Source organism: Gossypium arboreum, chromosome 1, assembly GCF_025698485.1.
Source record: "Gossypium arboreum isolate Shixiya-1 chromosome 1, ASM2569848v2, whole genome shotgun sequence".
Taxonomy (NCBI): domain Eukaryota; kingdom Viridiplantae; phylum Streptophyta; class Magnoliopsida; order Malvales; family Malvaceae; genus Gossypium; species Gossypium arboreum.
Window position 1 is genome coordinate 11,104,019 of NC_069070.1, and position 18,436 is coordinate 11,122,454.

Genomic DNA, 18,436 nt, shown 5'->3' on the forward strand with positions numbered 1-18,436 from the left:
AAGCTTGTTTTGGAGTATGGCTGAGCACTCTTCGTTGAGTTCTACTATAGATAAGTCCTCGCACTTCCTTTTATTTGTTAGAAGCTCCTTCAAAAATTTTGCATATGTAGGCGTTTGTGAAATGGCTTCAACAAAAGGTAAGTTGATATGTAATTGCTTAAAAAGTTCAAGGAACTTATCGAATTGTGCATCAATGCAATCTTTTTTCAATTTTGTTGGATATGGAACTGGTGGTTTATATTCCTCCGGTACTGGTTTGCCACTATTTTCGGGGTTTTCTTCCCTCCTTTCGCTTTCCACGGCTTCTTGTGCTAACTTCTTTTCAGATTCCGTTAACACTTTCCCACTCCTTAGTGTAACTGCTTTGACATGCTCTTTTGATCTGGTGTTACTAAGTAAACTTCCTAGTGGTCTTTCCGAGATCAGTTTGGAAAGCTGCCCTATCTGAGTTTCGAGCCCTTGGATCGACGCTTGTTGATTTTTAAGTGCTGTCTCGGTGTTCTGAAAATGGGTTTCTGACACCGATATAAACTTTGAGAGCATCTCTTCTAGGTTTGGCTTCTTCTCCCGTTGGTAGGGTGGTTGCTGAAAACCCGAAGGATGTTGTGGTCTTTGATTTCCTTGGCCTCCCCATGAGAAATTGGGATGGTTCCTCCAACCTGCATTGTAAGTGTTACTAAATGGATTGTTTTGAGATCGAGGATTATTACCCATGTAGTTTAGTTGCTCGTTATCCATGTTATGGGCATAAGGTTGATATTTCGGATGGCTTGTTCCATCGTTACTTGCTTCGCACTGCATTACTGGGTGAACTTGTGAAGAATTAAGAAAACCATCAATCTTTTTATTCAAGAATTCTACTTGATTTGACAGCATGGTGACCGAATCGACGTTATAAACACCAGCTATTTTCGTTGGCTTTGTCCTCATGACTTGCCACTGATAGTTATTTAGTGACACCTCCTATATAAACTCATAGGCATCTTTATGTGTTTTATTGTTGATGGTTTCGCCCACCGCTGCGTCAACCATTTGCTGATTCGAAGGATTCAGACCATTGTGAAATGTTTGTACTTGGAGCCAAAGCGGTAACCCATGGTGAGGGCACCTTCTCAGTAAGTCCTTGTATCTCTCCCATGCATCGTAGAGGGTTTCTAAATCCATCTGCACAAAAGAAGAGTTATCATTGCGTAACTTAGCTGTTTTAGCCGGCGAAAAATATTTTAGCAAGAATTTTTCGGTCATTTGTTCCCAAGTAGTAATTGACCCTCGTGGTAACGAGTTCAACCACTGTTCAGCTTTATTCCTCAATGAAAAGGGAAACAACTGAAGACATACGACATCATCAGAAACGCCATTAATTTTAAATGTATCGCACAGTTCTAAGAAGTTGGCTAAGTGAGCGTTGGGATCCTCATCCTGCAAACCATCAAACTGAACAAATTGTTGTACATTTGAATAGTGTTAGGTTTTAATTCAAAAGTATTTGCAGCTCTGATGGGTCTAACTATGCTTGGTTCGGTTCTCATTAAAGAAGGTTTAGCATAATCATACATAGTCGTGGGCGAGATTTTGATTAATCGTAATTGCAGGAGGTGGCTGATTGCCTTGGTTTTTAGCCATCTCTTCAGTTGGGGGTTGAGTATCGTCTTCTTGCTCGTTCTCTGTGTATCTTAAGCTACGCCTTATTTCTCTTTGGTTTCTACGAACTGTACGATCGATTTCTTCGTCAAAAAGTAATGGTCCTGACGAGTTTCTTCTAGTCATAAAGTATAAAAACCTGCCAAGAGAAAGAAAGAGCAGGTTAATAAATAATAATAATAAATTAAATTAAATTGAAAGAAACATAAATGGCTAAAGTAATAAAAATTGAGCGTTCCTAATATCTTAGATTCCCAACAGCGGCGCCAAAAACTTGATCGCGTGATTTCGTGATAGGTTTTAAATATTTATAATTACTTGTTCTTAAACTAACTATTATTGCAATGTAGGCAAGTGTACCTATCGAACAATAGTATAGTTTTAGCAAGACCAGGTTATCGAACCCAAAGGAACTAAAAGTACTAGTAATGACTGTCTTTTTATTATCTAGCCTAAGAATGAAGAGGTTTTGTTTTATTAACTAGTTATCTAAACTAAGAATGCACAGAGAAAAAAATTGGGGAATTGCTTTTGGTAAAAATCGATTGACTTAAGACAATACCTAAGGAAAAAATCCACCTAGACTTTACTTGTTATTCTGGCTCCAAATCGGACGATTTATTCATTCAACTTGTTCCGTTGAGATCCCTAAGTTATGTTATTATCCCTATTCAAGACTAATAACATCTAATCCATAGATTGAATAACCGAGACTTTTCTCTAATTAACACTCTAGGGTTGCATTAACTCGATCTATGGATCCCCTTATTAGGCGCGCAATCAACTCCGCTTAATTATGACAAATGTACTTTTAGACAAGGTCTATTCCTTATCTGAATAAGAGCATGTCTTGAATCAGAATCCTAGGATATCAAAACAAGAATTAAGAACACAGAATTAAGAACAAGTTAAACATTTTTCATACTATTCAGAAAATAATAACAAGATTCGTCTTAGGTTTCATTCCTCTTAGGTATTTAGGGGTTTTAGTTCATAACTAAATAAGAAAACATCTCAGAAGAATAAAGAATACAAAACATAAAGAAAACCCAAAACTCCTGAAGGAAAATTGAGGAGAGATCTTCAGTCTTGATGATGAATCTGACTTCTGAGATGGATCAATCGGCTTCCTTGGAGTAATTCCTTACTCTCCCTTCTCTGTCTCTCTTTTTCTTCCTTCTTTAGGGTGTATTTATAGGCTTTAGAATGCCTAGAAGCCCTCAAAATTAGCCTTTTCCGAATTGGACTCAACTTGGGCTCGGTAGGGACACGCCCGTGTTCGATTACTTCAGGCTGTGCTCGAGCCTGCCAAATTGACACGGCCGTGTGGTCTGCCTGCGTGAGGAGGTCCAGGCCGTGTTGATTTTGTACCTTGGCCCATTTTCTCCATTTTTGGCCCGTTTCTCATTCTTTTCGCTCTCCTATGCTCTCCTAAGTATAAAACATGAAATTAAAGCATTAGGAACATTGAATTCACCAATTCTAATGAGAAATCATCCATAAAATGCATTAAACATGGGGTAAAAATATGAATAATCTATGGGTTATCAGGCACGTTCGTGTCTCACGCCCGTGTTAATTTGGCAGGATTGCCCACTGCCATGTCGCACGGCTGTGGAAACTTATTGGATCTTGTGTTGGGGAAACATTTTTGCTCTATTTTCACACGGCCGTATCACACTACCATGTTTCCTCCCGTGGTATGTGCACGGCCTACGGCACGCCCGTGTGCCTGGCCGTGTGGTTCTGGAAATCTGGTGTTGAGTGACTCAGTTAGTGAATTAAATGTTAAAGACTAAAATTTAAAGAAGTTAACACCGTTAGTGCTCAGGTGCCTCCCGAGAAGCGCTTGTTTATAGTCTAAGCTCGACTCTACCTTGTGGGTATATTTAGGTAACTTCGTGGAGTCGTAGCTCCTCTTTATTGTCTTTGAATTTCTCACCGTTATAAATTTTGAGACAATGTCCATTTACCTTAAAAGTGCCTTGTGATGGATGACTTACCTCTACTGTGCCATATGGAAACACAGTTTGAACTACGAAAGGACCTGACCATCCTGATTTAAGCTTTCCAGGAAACAATTTGAGCCTCGAGTTATATAACAGGACAAGATCTCCAACTTCAAATTGCCTTCGTTGCTTCAAACAGGCATCGTGGCGGCGCTTCGTCGCTTCCTTGTATAGGCTCAAATTTTCATATGCATTGGCTCGCCACTCATCTAACTCGTTCAACTGCATCGACCTGTTTTCACCTGCAAGTTTGGGGTCAAGGTTTAGAAATTTTATAGCTCAAAATGCCTTGTGTTCTAACTTAAACGGTAGATGACAACTTTTCCCATAAATAAGTCTGTAAGGTGATGTTCTTATGCGAGTATTAAAAGCAGTTCTATAAACCCATAAAGCATCATCTACTTTCATCGCCCAATCCTTCCTGTTTAATTCTATTGTCTATTCTAGGATACGTTTTGTAATATCCCGAATTAGGGCCTAATCGGAATAGTGGTTTTGTGACCACAAATTCGAGATAGAAATAATTATTTTATAATTATTTTGGTGTTTATGATATGATTGCATGATTGTGTGAAAATTTCGTGATGAAATCCTATGCCTAAAGTGCTTAAATTGAAATTAGGGACTAAATCGAATAATTTGCAAAATTTGCATTCTAGGAGTTTTTAGTATGAAATTGCTTTGGAATATTAATGAGGAGCCTTAAATATAAATTTGACCAATTTCTAAGTCTATGGACAAAAATTGGACATGGATGGAATTTTTGGAAAGTTTAGTAGTGAGGGCATTTTGGTCATTTAGTTATTAAAATGAATTAAAAACAAAATTAAAAGCCAATTTTTGTCCATCTTCTTCATTAGGCTAAAATTTCCAGGGTTCTCCATATCTAGGGTTTGTTTCAAGCTTCCAAGCTCCATAGTAAGTGATTCCAAGCCCCGTTTTTAATGTTCTTTACGTTTTTAGAATCCCGGTAGCTCGAATTAACTTATGCTAGCAATAATTCAACCTAGGGTTCATATTTGGAAAAATACACATAGGTGAAATTTGTGTATTTTGGTGTTTTATGATAGAATATGAGGTTTTAAATTATGTTATACAACTTGTGCTACTCAGTTTTAAGCGAAAACGAGTAAAATGGCATAATTGGTAAAAATACCTAATAGTCATAAGTACATGTTAGAGTGTGAATTTGATGTTGCCATAGAAGGGAAAAATGATCAGCATGTCATAAAACATAAGAATAAGGGATGAAGTTTAATTCCCGAGCCTAGGGGTAAAAGTGTAATTATGCAACATTTTAGGGGCAAAAATGTAATTTTTCCAAAGTTTGTATTAAATGCTGTTTTGATGAAAGTATGTATTAAATAAGATTAATTTGACATTATAGATCAAGAGAAACGAGATTCAAGTCGCGATCGAGGGAAAAACAAAGTTTACGAAGAATAGGCTCGATTGCTAATATTTTGTATCGAGGTAAGTTCATGTGTAAATGTAGTAACATAATTGTCATTTTGAGCAATTTAATGTTGTTTATATGATTTGATGCTTATTATTATCATGAAATGTTATGTTTTGTGGTTATTGTTGAATAATATGCAATTATGTGAATTACTTGATGAGTATGAACTATCACCGAGTATCGGTTCCGATATTCTGTGGAAGACGGCAAAGATGAGATCGAGGAAAAAGCCCGTTTGAACCTTGGGAATAGATTAGAATACAAGTGACATGTCACTAGGATATTTGAGTTTCGAACTCGTTGAGTTGAGTCCGAGTTCGTGAGTTGTAACTAGGCATCCGAACTCGTTGAGTTGAGTCCGAGTTCACTTATGGGCAGGTTACATGGTAGCTTGGCTACATAAATTTCAAAAGCTATTGAGCTTGTTCAGTTATGAGTATAGCACTTACGTGCACACTATCCGTGTATTCGAATTATATTCCGATGTGTTCAACGGGTGAATCTTAAGTGAATGAGAAGAATGCCTAAAACGGAGGTGACCTATTGGTAAGTGTGGTGAATGAGAAAGTTAACAGGTATGTGCTCAGGTTGAGAACTTGGTATGATGAAATCGTAGTAAGATATTAAATGCAAATGTAACATGAATGTCTTGTTGTTGTTTATGCAAATGATGATTTATGTGGAATTGCATGATTATGTTACTTACTATTTGCATGTGAACTTACTAAGCATTCGTGCTTACTCCCTCCTTTTTTATTCATTGTTGTTGTTGATAAGCCGGCTTGAGAATCGGGATAGGTCGAAGATTCGTCTACACTATCCGAAGGCCTAAATTGGTAAAATGGCTTGTGTATTTTGAATGTGGCATGTATGGAAAAATACTCACTTTGTGTAAATGATCTTATGATATGGCTATGGTTTGGCAAGAAAAGGGTTTGTAAATGATTAGCCATTGGAATGGCCAATCTAAGTCATATTTGATGTTATGTATGTTTAAAATGCTATTTAGTCCATGAAAATATAAAGTAAAATTTGCCATAAAACAGAATCTGACAGCAGCAGTGATGTAAATTTGAAAAATCACTAAAAATAGTAGAAATGGAATTAAATGATGAGTAAGTTAAGAAATTGAAGCTTGATGAGTCTATTTTCATATGGATGGAAAAAAATAGGTATATGAGTTTTATTTTGTGAGATATTTAAATTTTTGTGAAATAGGGCCAAAGTGATTTCTGGATCCCCTGTTCTGACTTTAAAAATTCACTATAAATTTTAAAAAAACAATTAGGAGTTTTATCTTACATGCATGAAATCCTTATTGAGTTTAGTTTTATAAGAAATAAATGACATAGTCATTAAAACTCTGTACAGGGAGATATCTGATTTGTAATACACAGGGGTAAGAGTAGTCAAACCCTAAAATAGGGGAGACTTTAACTAGTAAACTGTACTAATTGGCTCAACCAAAAATTCTAGAAAAAAATTAGTAAATAGATATATGAGTCTAGTTTCAGGAAAAATTTACAGATCTTAATTTTGAGTTTCAAAACTCGAGATATGAATTTTTAAGCTACTGTGATGCAGTTGGCCAGCTTGTCTGGAAATTTTAAAAATAAATTGTTTGAGCTGTTAAATTAATGAATTAAGTTTAGTAACACCTCAAGCTCGACTTTGGCGACGGTCTTGGGCGTGAGGGCGTTACATTTGGTGGTATCAGAGCAGGTTTAGTCGGTTCTCGGACTAATGTGTTGTATGTACAGGTTTTGCTATACATGCCATATATATATATTGTGATAGTGTGATGACTTCTGACCTTTTAAATGATTTTTTATAGTAAATGGATCCCGATCCAGTTGTGGCTGATGATGTAGAGAGTAATGCACCTGCTCTGACTGAAGGGGTGGTGCCATCTGAAAATCCACCTCTTACTGTTGGTCAAGGAGGAGGAGAAGGGGCTCGGGATGCCTTTCTCCATATGATGAGTGCCTGGTATACTGAGTTCGTTCGTACGACCCCGAATGCACAACCTCCCCCACCTTCCCCCATTCCTCAACCTGTACCCCTGATGCCTCAAGGTGTAGATCTGATGAAATTTCACAGAACTCCAGTTGACAGAATCCGTAAGCAAGGGCCGAAGGATTCAGGGCAAATATTGATGATGATGCCAAGAAAGCAAAATTTTGGCTTGAGAATTCTATTCGAGTATTTGATGAATTGTCTTGTACACCTGAGGAATGTTTAAAATGTGCTATATCATTGTTGAGGGATTCAACTTATCATTGGTGGAAGACATTGACTTCAGTAGTACCGAAAGAGAAAATAACTTGGGAGTTCTTTTAAGAAGAATTTCGGAAGAAATACATCAGTGAAAGATTTATTGATCAGAAGCGTAAAGAGTTTCTTGAATTAAAGCAGGGGAACATGACAGTTACTGAATACGAAAGGGAGTTCGTCAGGTTAAGTAAGTATGCTAGATAATATATTCCTACAGAGGCTAAAATGTGCAGACGATTTGAAGACGGACTCAATGAAGACATTAAAGTATTTGTTGGGATTCTTGAATTAAAAAAAATGGTAGTACTGGTTGATCGAGCTTGCAAGGCTGAAGAACTACTTAAAGAGAAGAAAAAAGTAGAGGCTGAGACTAGAAATTGGAAGAAAAGACTGACGAGCAATTCATTCTCACAGCATTCCAGAAAATCTAGAAATATGAATCCTCGTTCACAGGTTTCGTCTGGACAATCATATAGAAATTTTAAGAAGCAAAATGTGGGTCCTAAATCTCAGACTACTTTTGCTGCCCGAGTGCCAGCAGTATGGCAGAAATCATTTTGGCTCATGTAGAGCGAATGAATGTTTTCAGTGTGGTTCTCCAGATCATTTTATTAGAGACTGCCCAGAGAGAGCTAAAAAAGAAAAATTTCAGAGTGTAAAAGCTAGTGGTGCAGACTCGAGGGGAAGATATTCAAGAAAAACTGGAAATGAAGCAAGCAGCAAAAATGTAGCCAGAGATTCAGCAGCTAAATCTGAAGCAAGGGCTCCAGCTAGAACTTATGCTATGAAGGCATGTGAAGATGCTTCATCACCCGATGTGATTACTAGTATATTTTCTCTTTATGATGTTAATGTTATCGCTTTGATTGATCCCAGTTCTACTCATTCATATGTATGCATGAAACTGGTGTCTAGTATGAATATACCTATTGAGAACATAGAATTTATGATTAGAGTGTCGAATCCGTTAGGCAAATGTGTGATAGTTGATAAAGTATGCAGGAAATGCCCCTTAATGATTCGGGGTCATTACTTTCTGGCTGACTTGATGTTGTTGCCGTTTGATGAATTTGATGTTATTCTAGGTATGGATTGGTTGACATTACATGATGCTATAGTAAATTGCAAAGAAAAGGTTATAGAATTAAAGTGTGAAAGTGGTGAAATTCTGCGGGTTGAACCAGAAAAATCAGAGGCCTTATCTAGTATGATTTCTTCGATGTCAGCTCAGAGATATTTGAAAAAGGGTTATGAAGCTTATCTTGCGTATGTAATTAATACAAAAGAAGTTGAAAAGAAAGTTGAATCAGTGCTGGTTGTGTGTGAATTTGCGGACGTATTTTCAGATGAGTTTCTGGGTTTGCCTCCAGTCAGGGAAGTAGAATTTTGTATTGATTTGATACCGGGAACAGCTCCGATCTCGATTGCTCTGTATAGAATGGTACCAGTAGAGTTGAAAGAATTAAAGTCCCAGTTGCAAGAGTTGACTGATAAAGGCTTTGTGAGACCGAGTTTTTCACCTTGGGGTGCTCCCGTGTTATTTGTGAAAAAGAAGGATGGTTCTATGAGATTATTTGTTGACTATCGGCAATTAAACAAGGTGACAATCAAAAACAAGTATCTGTTGCCAAGAATTGATGATTTGTTTGGTCAGCTAAAATGAGCGACATGGTTTTCAAAGATTGACTTGAGATCTGAGCACTACCAGCTGCGAGTAAAAGAGTCGGATGTGCCTAAAACTGCTTTTAGAACAAGGTATGGTCATTATGAATTTTTAGTTATGCCATTCGGGTTGACAAATGCTCCTGCTGTGTTTATGGATTTAATGAATCGCATATTTCGACCATACTTGGACAAATTTGTTGTGGTGTTTATAGATGACATCTTAATTTATTCAAAAGATGAGACAGAACATGCTGAGCACTTGAAGATAGTTTTGCAAACTTTGAGAGATAAGCAGTTGTCTGCTAAGTTTAGTAAAAGTGAATTTTGGCTTTGGAAAGTTGTATTTTTAGGTCACATTGTTTCAGGTGATGGTATACGGGTTGATCCTAGTAAAATTTCAGCCATTGTTGATTGGAAACCACCAAAAAATGTAACCGAGGTTAGAAGTTTCTTGGGGCTAGCTTGGTATTATCGACGGTTTGTAAATGGATTTTCTATGATTGTCTGCCCTATGACTAGACTACTCGAAAGGATGTTAAATTGGAATGGACGGAGGAATGTCAATGAGTTTTGAAGAATTGAAAAGTTATTAATCAAGCACCGGTGTTGGTACAACCCGAATCGTAAAGAATTTATGGTGTATAGTGATGCTTCTCGAAATGGCTTAGGATATGTACTTATGCAAGAAGGAAAAGTGGTGGCTTATGCTTGAGGCGCTTAAAATCTCGGAAAGGAATTATCGACTCATGATTTGGAATTGGTCGCTATAGTGTTTGCTTTGAAGATTTGGCGACATTATTTGTATGGTGAAAAGTGCCGAGTATATACCGACCAAAAAAGTCTTAAGTACTTGATGTCACAAAAAGACTTGAATTTGAGACAGCGAAGATGGTTGGAGTTATTGAAAGATTACGAGCTTGTTATTGATTACCATCTGGGAAAAGCGAATGTGGTTGCCGATGCTTTAAGCAGAAAGTTGCTATTTGCTTTGATAGCTATGAACACTTGGTTAAAAGTATTAGATGATGGTTCGATTCTGGTAGAGTTAAGAGCAAGACCAATGTTTTTACAATAAGATTTGTGAAGCTCAGAAAAATGATCAAGATTTGCAAGCCAAGAGAAAGCAGTGTGAGGCTGATACGGGACCAGATTCAGAATCGGTTCTGATGGTTGCTTGATGTTTAAAAACCGGGTCTGTGTACCAAAAAATGATGAGTTGATTCAAAAGATTTTACATGAAGCACATAATGGTTGTTTGGCGATTCATCCGGGCAGTACGAAAATGTATAATGACTTGAAGAAAATGTACTGGTGGAGTGGAATGAAAAGAGATATTTCAGAGTTTGTATCAAAGTGCTTAGTTTGTCAACAAGTGAAAGCTGAACACCAAGTACCTTCCGAATTACTGTAGCCTATCATGGTTCCTAAATAGAAATGGGATAGGATTACTATGGATTTTGTATCAAGGTTGCCGTTAACTCCGGGGAAGAAAAATGCCATCTGGGTAATAGTTGACAGACTAACTAAATCAGCTCATTTTATTCCGGTACGTACGAATTATTCTCTTAATAAGTTGGCTGAATTGTATATCCGTGAGATTGTTAGACTTCATGGAATACCTTTGTCAATCATTTCAGATAGAGATTTGAGATTTACTTCCCGGTTTTGGCAAAAGTTGCAAGAGGCATTAGGTACGAAGTTAAATTTCAGCACTGTCTTTCTTCCACAAACTAATGGACAATCAGAGAGAGTGATTCAGATTCTTGAAGACATGCTCAGATGTTGCGTATTGGAATTTCAAGGTAGTTGGGAAAGGTACTTACTGTTGGTAGAATTTGCTTATAATAATAGTTATCAGACGAGTTTGAAGATGGCGCCTTATGAAGCATTGTATGGTCGTAAATGTCAGATGCCATTGTATTGGACTGAACTCAAGGAAAATCAGATTTATGGAGTTGATCTAATAAAAGAAACCGAAGAAAAGGTGAAAGTGATTTGAGATTGTTTTAAAGCTGCTTCAGATAGACAGAAATCTTATGCGGATTTGAAATGAAAAGAAATCGAGTTTCAAGTTGGTGATAAGGTATTTTTGAAAGTGTCTCCATGGAAGAAAGTCCTTAGATTTGGACGGAAGGGTAAGTTAAGTCCGCGTTTTATTGGACCGTATGAAGTAATTGAAAGAATTGGACCAGTAGCGTCTCAATTAGCATTGCCATCTGAATTACAGAAGATGCATGATGTGTTCCACGTATCTATGTTTCGTCGGTATCGTTCGGATCCTTCACATATAATTTCACCGACAGAAATTGAATTACGACTGGATATGACTTACGAAGAAGAACTGATTAAGACTTTAGCTCGAGAGGTCAAGCAACTAAGAAATAAAAGTGTCACTCTCGTGAATGGATTATGGCAAAAGCACGGGGTACAAGAGACTACATAGAAACCTAAGGAAACTATGAGAAACCAATACCCACACCTGTTTACCGGTAAGATTTTAGAGGACGAAAATCCTCAAAGGGGGGAGAGTTGTAATATCCTGAATTATGGCCTAATCAGAATAGTGGTTTTGTGACCACAAATTCGAGATAGAAATAATTATTTTATAATTATTTTGATGTTTATGATATGATTTCATGATTGTGTGAAAATTTCGTGATGAAATCCTATGCCTAAAGTGCTTAAATTGAAATTAGGGACTAAATTGAATAATTTGCAAATTTACATTCTAGGAGTTTTTAGTATGAAATTGCTTTGGAATATTAATGAGGAGGTCTTAAATAGAAATTTGACCAATTTCTAAGTCTATGGACAAAAATTGGACATGGATGGAATTTTTGGAAATTTTAGTAGTAAGGGCATTTTGGTCATGTAGTTATTAAAATGAATTAAAAACAAAATTAAAAGCCAATTTTTGTCCATATTCTTCATTAGGCTGAAATTTCAAGGGTTCTCCATATCTAGGGTTTGTTTCAAGCTTCCAAGCTCCATAGTAAGTGATCCCAAGCCCCGTTTTTAATGTTCTTTACGTTTTTGGAATCCCGGTAGCTCGAATTAACTTATGCTAGCAATAATTCAACCTAGGGTTCATATTTGGAAAAATAACCATAGGTGAAATTTGTGTATTTTGGTGTTTTATGATAGAATATGAGGTTTTAAATTATGTTAGACAACTTCTGCTACTCGGTTTTAAGCGAAAACGAGTAAAAGGGCTTAATCGGTAAAAATACCTAATAGTCATAAGTACATGTTAGAGTGTGAATTTGATGTTTCCATAGAAGGGAAAAATGATTAGAATGTCATAAAACATAAGAATAAGGGATGAAGTTTAATTCTCGAGCCTAGGGGCAAAAGTGTAATTATGCAAAAGTTTAGGGGCAAAAATGTAATTTTTCTAAAGTTCGTATTAAATGCTGTTTTGATGAATGTATGCATTAAATAAAATTAATTTGGCATTATAGATCAAGAGAAACGAGATTCAAGTCGTGATCGAGGGAAAAACAAAATTTACGAAGAATAGGCTCGATTGCTAATATTTTGTATCGAGGTAAGTTCATGTGTAAATGTAGTAACGTAAGTGTCATTTTGAGCAATTTAATGTTGTTTATATGATATGATGCTTATTATTATCATGAAATGTTATGTTTTGTGGTTATTGTTGAATAATATGTAATTATGTGAATTACTTGATGAGTATGAACTATCACCAGTATCGGTTCCGATATTCCGTGGAAGATGGAAAAAATGTGAGATCATGGAAAAAGCCCGTTTGAACCTTGGGAATAGATTAGAATACAAGTGACATGTCACCAGGATATTTGAGTTTTAAACTCGTTGAGTTGAGTCCGAGTTCACTTATGGATGCGAACGCCCGAGCTCGTTGAGTTGAGTCCGAGTTCACTTATGGGCGGGTTACATGGTAGCTTGGCTACATAGATTTCAAAAGCTATTGACCTTGTTCAGTTATGAGTATAGCACTTACGTGCACACTATCCGTGTATTTGAATTATATTCTGATGTGTTCAACGGGTGAATATTAAGTGAATGAGAAGAATCCCTAAAACGGAGGTGACCTGTTGGTAAGTGTGGTGAATGAGAAAGTTTAACAGGTATGTGCTCGGGTTGAGAACTTGGTATGATGAAATCGTAGTAAGATATTAAATGCAAACGTAACATGAATGTCTTGGTGTTGTTTATGCAAATGATGATTTATGTGGAATTGTATGATTATGTTACTTACTATTTGCATGTGAACTTACTAAGCATTTGTGCTTACTCCCTCCTTTTTATTCATTGTAGTTGTTGACAAGCCGGCTTGAGAATTGGGATAGGTCAAAGATTCGTCCACACTATCTGAAGGCCTAAATTGGTAAAATGGCTTGTGTATTTTGAATGTGGCATGTATGGAAAAATACTCACTTTGTGTAAATGATCTTATGATATGGCTATGGTTTGGCAAGAAAAGGGTTTGTAAATGATTAGCCATTGGAATGGCCAATCTAAGTCATATTTGATGTTATGTATGTTTAAAATGCTATTTAGTCCATGAAAATATAAAGTAAAATTTGCCATAAAATGAATCGACAAAGAAGAGTGATGTAAATTTGAAAAATCACTAAAAATAGTAGAAATGGAATTAAATGATGAGTAAGTTATGAAATTGAAGCTTGATGAGTCTATTTTCATATGGATGGAAAAAAACAGGTATATGAGTTATATTTTGTGAGATATTTAAATTTTTGTGAAACAGGGCTAGAGTGATTTCTGGATCCCCTGTTCTGACTTTAAAAATTCACTATAAATTGTAAAAAAACAATTAGGAGTTTTATCTTACATACATGAAATCCTTATTGAGTCTAGTTTTATAAGAAACAAATGGCATAGTCATTAAAACTCTGTACAGGGAGATATCTAATCAGGGGTCAGAGTAGTCAAACCCTAAAATAGGGGAGTCTTTAACTAATAAACTGTACTATTTGGCTCAACCAAAAATTCTAGAAAAAAATTAGTAAATAGATATATGAGTTTAGTTTCAGGGAAAATTTACAGATCTTAATTTTGAGTTTCAGAACTCGAGATATGAATTTTTAAGCGACTGTGATGCAGTTGGCCAGCTTGTCTGGAAATTTTAGAAATAAATTGTTTGAGTTGTTAAATTAATCAATTAAGTTTAGTAACACCTCAAGCTCGACTTTGGCGACGGTCTTGGGCATGAGGGCATTACACGTTTAAGCTCTTGGTTCGCTAGTTTGAGGGTGATAAGGGGTAGTTGTTCTGTGATGAACTCCGTATTTCTTAAGGGTCTTATCAAATTGGGCGTTACAAAAATGACTACCCCTATCACTGATAATTGCTCTAGGTGTACCAAATCAAGAGCAAAGTTTCTTAAGGAATCGTACTACTACTCTAGCATCATTAGTAGGTAAAGCTTGGGCTTCAACCCATTTGGACATATAATCAACAACTACTAAGATGTATTTATTACCGAATGAACTAGGGAATGGACCCATGAAGTTAATACCCCAAACGTCAAAAATTTCACATGAGAGAATATATGCCTGAGGCATTTCATCACGTTTGGATATATTACCTGTCCTTTAACATTTGTCATAAGAAGTAACATACTTGTTGGCGTCTTTGAATAGAGTGGGCCAATAAAAACCTGATTTGAGGACTTTATGTGCGGTCTTATTTCCACCGTAATATCCTCCAGTCGGTCTTGAGTAGCAATGTTCCAAGATTTTCAATGCTTCTGTCCTCGTAACGCATCTCCTAATGATTTGATCTGCACATTTACGAAAAAGAAAAAAGGTCTTCCCAAAAGTAGTTTTTCACATCAGTGAAGAATCGCTTCTTTTGCTAATGTGTCAACCCTTTTGGGATAATGTTAGCGACTAAAAAATTTGCAATATCTGCAAACCAAGGTACCTCAGAATCAGATAGAGAAAAAAATTGTTCTTCAGGGAATGAATCATTTATTTCAATGTCATCTGGCTCTTTGGTACTTGAGTTTTCAAGCCTGGAGAGATGGTCAGCCGCAAGACAAATTCTTAGCTAATTTCTTATCCTTAATCTCCAAGACAAATTCTTACAATAATAAGATCCATCGAATGAGTCGAGGTTTTGCATAAGTTTTAGTCAAAAGGTGGCGAAGAGCGGAATCGTTAGTATAAACGACAACTTTAGGCAATATTAAATATGACCTAAATTTATCGAATGCAAAAACCACAGCTAGCAGCTCTTTCTCCGTAGTGGTGTAGTTTTCTTGTACGGCTGTCAAAGTTCTGCTAGCATAATAGATGGGTTGAAAATGTTTATCTTTTCGCTGTCCCAAAACTGCACCTACTGCAAAATCACTTGCATCGCACATTAGTTCAAAAGGTGAACTCCAATCAGGTGTAATTATAATTGGAGCTTTAGTCAGTATTAAATGCTTCTAAACACTCATGATCGAAATTAAAAGGAAATTCTTTTTCTAGTAATTTAGTCAAAGGCTTAGCTATTTTAGAAAAGTCTTTAATAAATCTTCTATAAAACCAGGCATGTCCTAAAAAACTTCTAATAGCCTTAACCGAATTAGGGTGAGGTAGTTTTTCAATGGTTTCAATTTTAGATTTATCAACCTCAATCCCTCTACTAGAAATTTTATGTCCTAACACAATACCTTCTTGAACCATAAAGTGACATTTTTCCCAGTTAAGCATAAGGTTTGTTTCCTCACATATTATTAACACTTGTTTTAAATTTTTGAGGCAAAGATGGAAAGTGATACTGAAAACCGAGAAATCATCCATAAATACCTCCATGACATTTTCTACGAGTTCGTCAAAAATGGCTATTATGCAGCGCTAAAAAGTAGCAGGAGCATTACATAATCCAAAAGGCATTCTACGATAAGAAAACGTACTGTATGGACATGTAAATGTCGTCTTTTCTTGATCTTCAGGAGCTATTGGGATTTGGAAATAGCCAGAGAGTCCGTCTAAAAAGCAATAGTACATGTGCCCTGACAATCTTTCCAACATTTGGTCAATGAATGGAAGGGGGAAGTGATCTTTTCTCGTGGCATCATTTAGCTTCCTATAATCAATGCACACTCTCCAACCTGTGACTGTCCTTGTTGGGATTAATTCATTTTTCTCATTGGCTACAATAGTCATGCCTCCTTTCTTAGGAACAACCTGCACTGGACTCACCCAAGAACTATCAAAAATAGGATAAATGATAAACGCCAAATGACATATTTTTACCCCAAATACTTAGCATATTTATGGATGTTTATTTATGGATGTTTATTACTAGATTTGTGGATTTTGGTGCTCTTAATCCGGTTATTTCATGTTTTGTACTCAGGAGAGCACCAAGAGTCAAAAGGAGCCAAAAACGAGCCAAGAAGGGACAAAATAGACCAAATCGAGAAGATGACACGGCCTAAGCCTTGCCACACGGGCTGTTCACACTCCCGTGTCTTTCGAGGGTGTCGACCAAGGCTTTCACGATTCACACGGCTTGAACATTGACCCACATGGTCGTGTACAACTTAACGGATCAAACACGGCCTGGCAAACACGTTACACGGTCGTGGCACACGGGCATGTCCCTTTTTCAAGGAATTGTATTTTACATGAAAAAGGATACTTAGGGAGGAAGAAAGCCAATCCAAAGCCTATATAAACACCCTAAGTATGACTTAGAAAATGGGCCTTTCCTCTAGAACTTTTCTGGAGTATAGAACCACACACCGGGAATTAATTGAAGGAAGCCAGATGATCTATCCCAAAAGCCGGGGCTACTCCAAGACTGAAGATCTCTCTCAGAATTCCTTCGGGGGTTTTAGAGTTTTCTTTATGTTTTGTTATTTTCATACTTTTGAGATGTAATCTTATTTTATTATGAACTAAACACTTTAGATACCTAAGGGGGTTGAAACCTATGATGGATCTTGTTATTATTATCTGAACTGTATGATAAATACTTGATTTGTTCTTAATTATGTGTTCTTAATGCTTGAGTTAATATTCTGGGTATTGATTCATGATTTGATGTGCTTATGTAGAGGAGCAAAAGTCCCTGTCTAAGAATAGATTTGGCATAATTAAGCGGAGTTGATCGAACGGCTAGAAATAGGGTTACGAGATTTTGCCGGATTATGGTGAAACCTAATATGGGAGTCTATAGATCAATTTACTGCTTCCCTAGGGGTTTTAATGAAGAAAGAGATTTCGATTAATTCAACTGAGGGTTAAACATTATTAGTCTCGAAAGAGATAATAATATAGGTTAGGGAGTCTCACGGATCAAGTCAAGTGAATAAATCGTCTGGTTCAGAGTCAGATAACAAGTGAAATCTAGGTGGATTCCTCCTTGGGTGTCGTCTTTATCAATTACTTTTCTTCAAGTCTTTTTCCAAATTTTCTCTTTGCTTTAGTTTAATTAGTTAATTAGTTTAGTTAATTAGTTTAATAAAAAACCCTCTTTATTTCTAGGTTAAATAATAAAAAAGATAGTTATTACTAGTACTTTTGGTTCCCTTGGGTACGATATCCCGGTCTTGCTATTACTATACTATATTTCGATAGGTGCGCTTGCCTTTTCGTCGTGATAATAGTTAGTCTAGGTTTGATCTTTATTATAAATATTTATTACTTGTTACGAATCACACGATCAAGATTTTGGCATCATTGTCGGGGAACTAAAATATTAGGAACGCTAAATTTTTATTACTTTAGCTATTTATTTTTCTTGCAATTTAATTTAATTTTATTATTATTTATTAATTTACTTTTTCCTTCTCTTGGCAGGTTTTTATAATTTATGACTAGAAGAAACCCATCGGGACCATTACTTTTTGACGAAGAAATCAATCGCACAGTTCGTAGAAACCAAAGAGAAATAAGGCGCATCTTAAGATACATAGAGAATGAGCAAGAAGACGATACTCAACCTCCAACCGACAAGATGGCTGAAAACCAAGACAATCAGCTACCTCCTGCAATTGCGGCTAATCAAAATCCTGCTCCACGTACTATGTATGATTATGCTAAACCTTCTCTAATAGGAATTGAATCTAGCATAGTTAGACCTGCTATAGCTGCAAATACTTTTGAATTAAAACCTAACACTATTCAGATGATACAACAGTTTGTTCAGTTTGATGGTTTGCAGGATGAAGATCCCAACGCTCACTTAGCAATTTTTTTAGAATTTTATGATACATTTAAAATCAATGGCGTTTCTGATGATGCCATTCGTCTTCGGTTATTTCCTTTTTCATTAAGAAACAAAGCTAAACAGTGGTTGAAATCATTACCACGAGGGTTAATTACTACTTGGGAACAAATGACCGAGAAATTTCTACTAAAATATTTTTCGCCGGCTAAAACGGCTA

General features: G+C 36.4%; 1 non-coding gene across 1 annotated transcript; it reads left to right on the forward strand.

Moving 5' to 3' along the window:
- The first annotated feature begins 1,090 nt into the window (after window positions 1-1,090).
- LOC128281987 (small nucleolar RNA R71) lies at window positions 1,091-1,197 on the forward strand. The gene has a single exon (XR_008272299.1). It is a non-coding gene; the product is annotated as a small nucleolar RNA R71 (small nucleolar RNA).
- The last annotated feature ends 17,239 nt before the right edge of the window (window positions 1,198-18,436 follow it).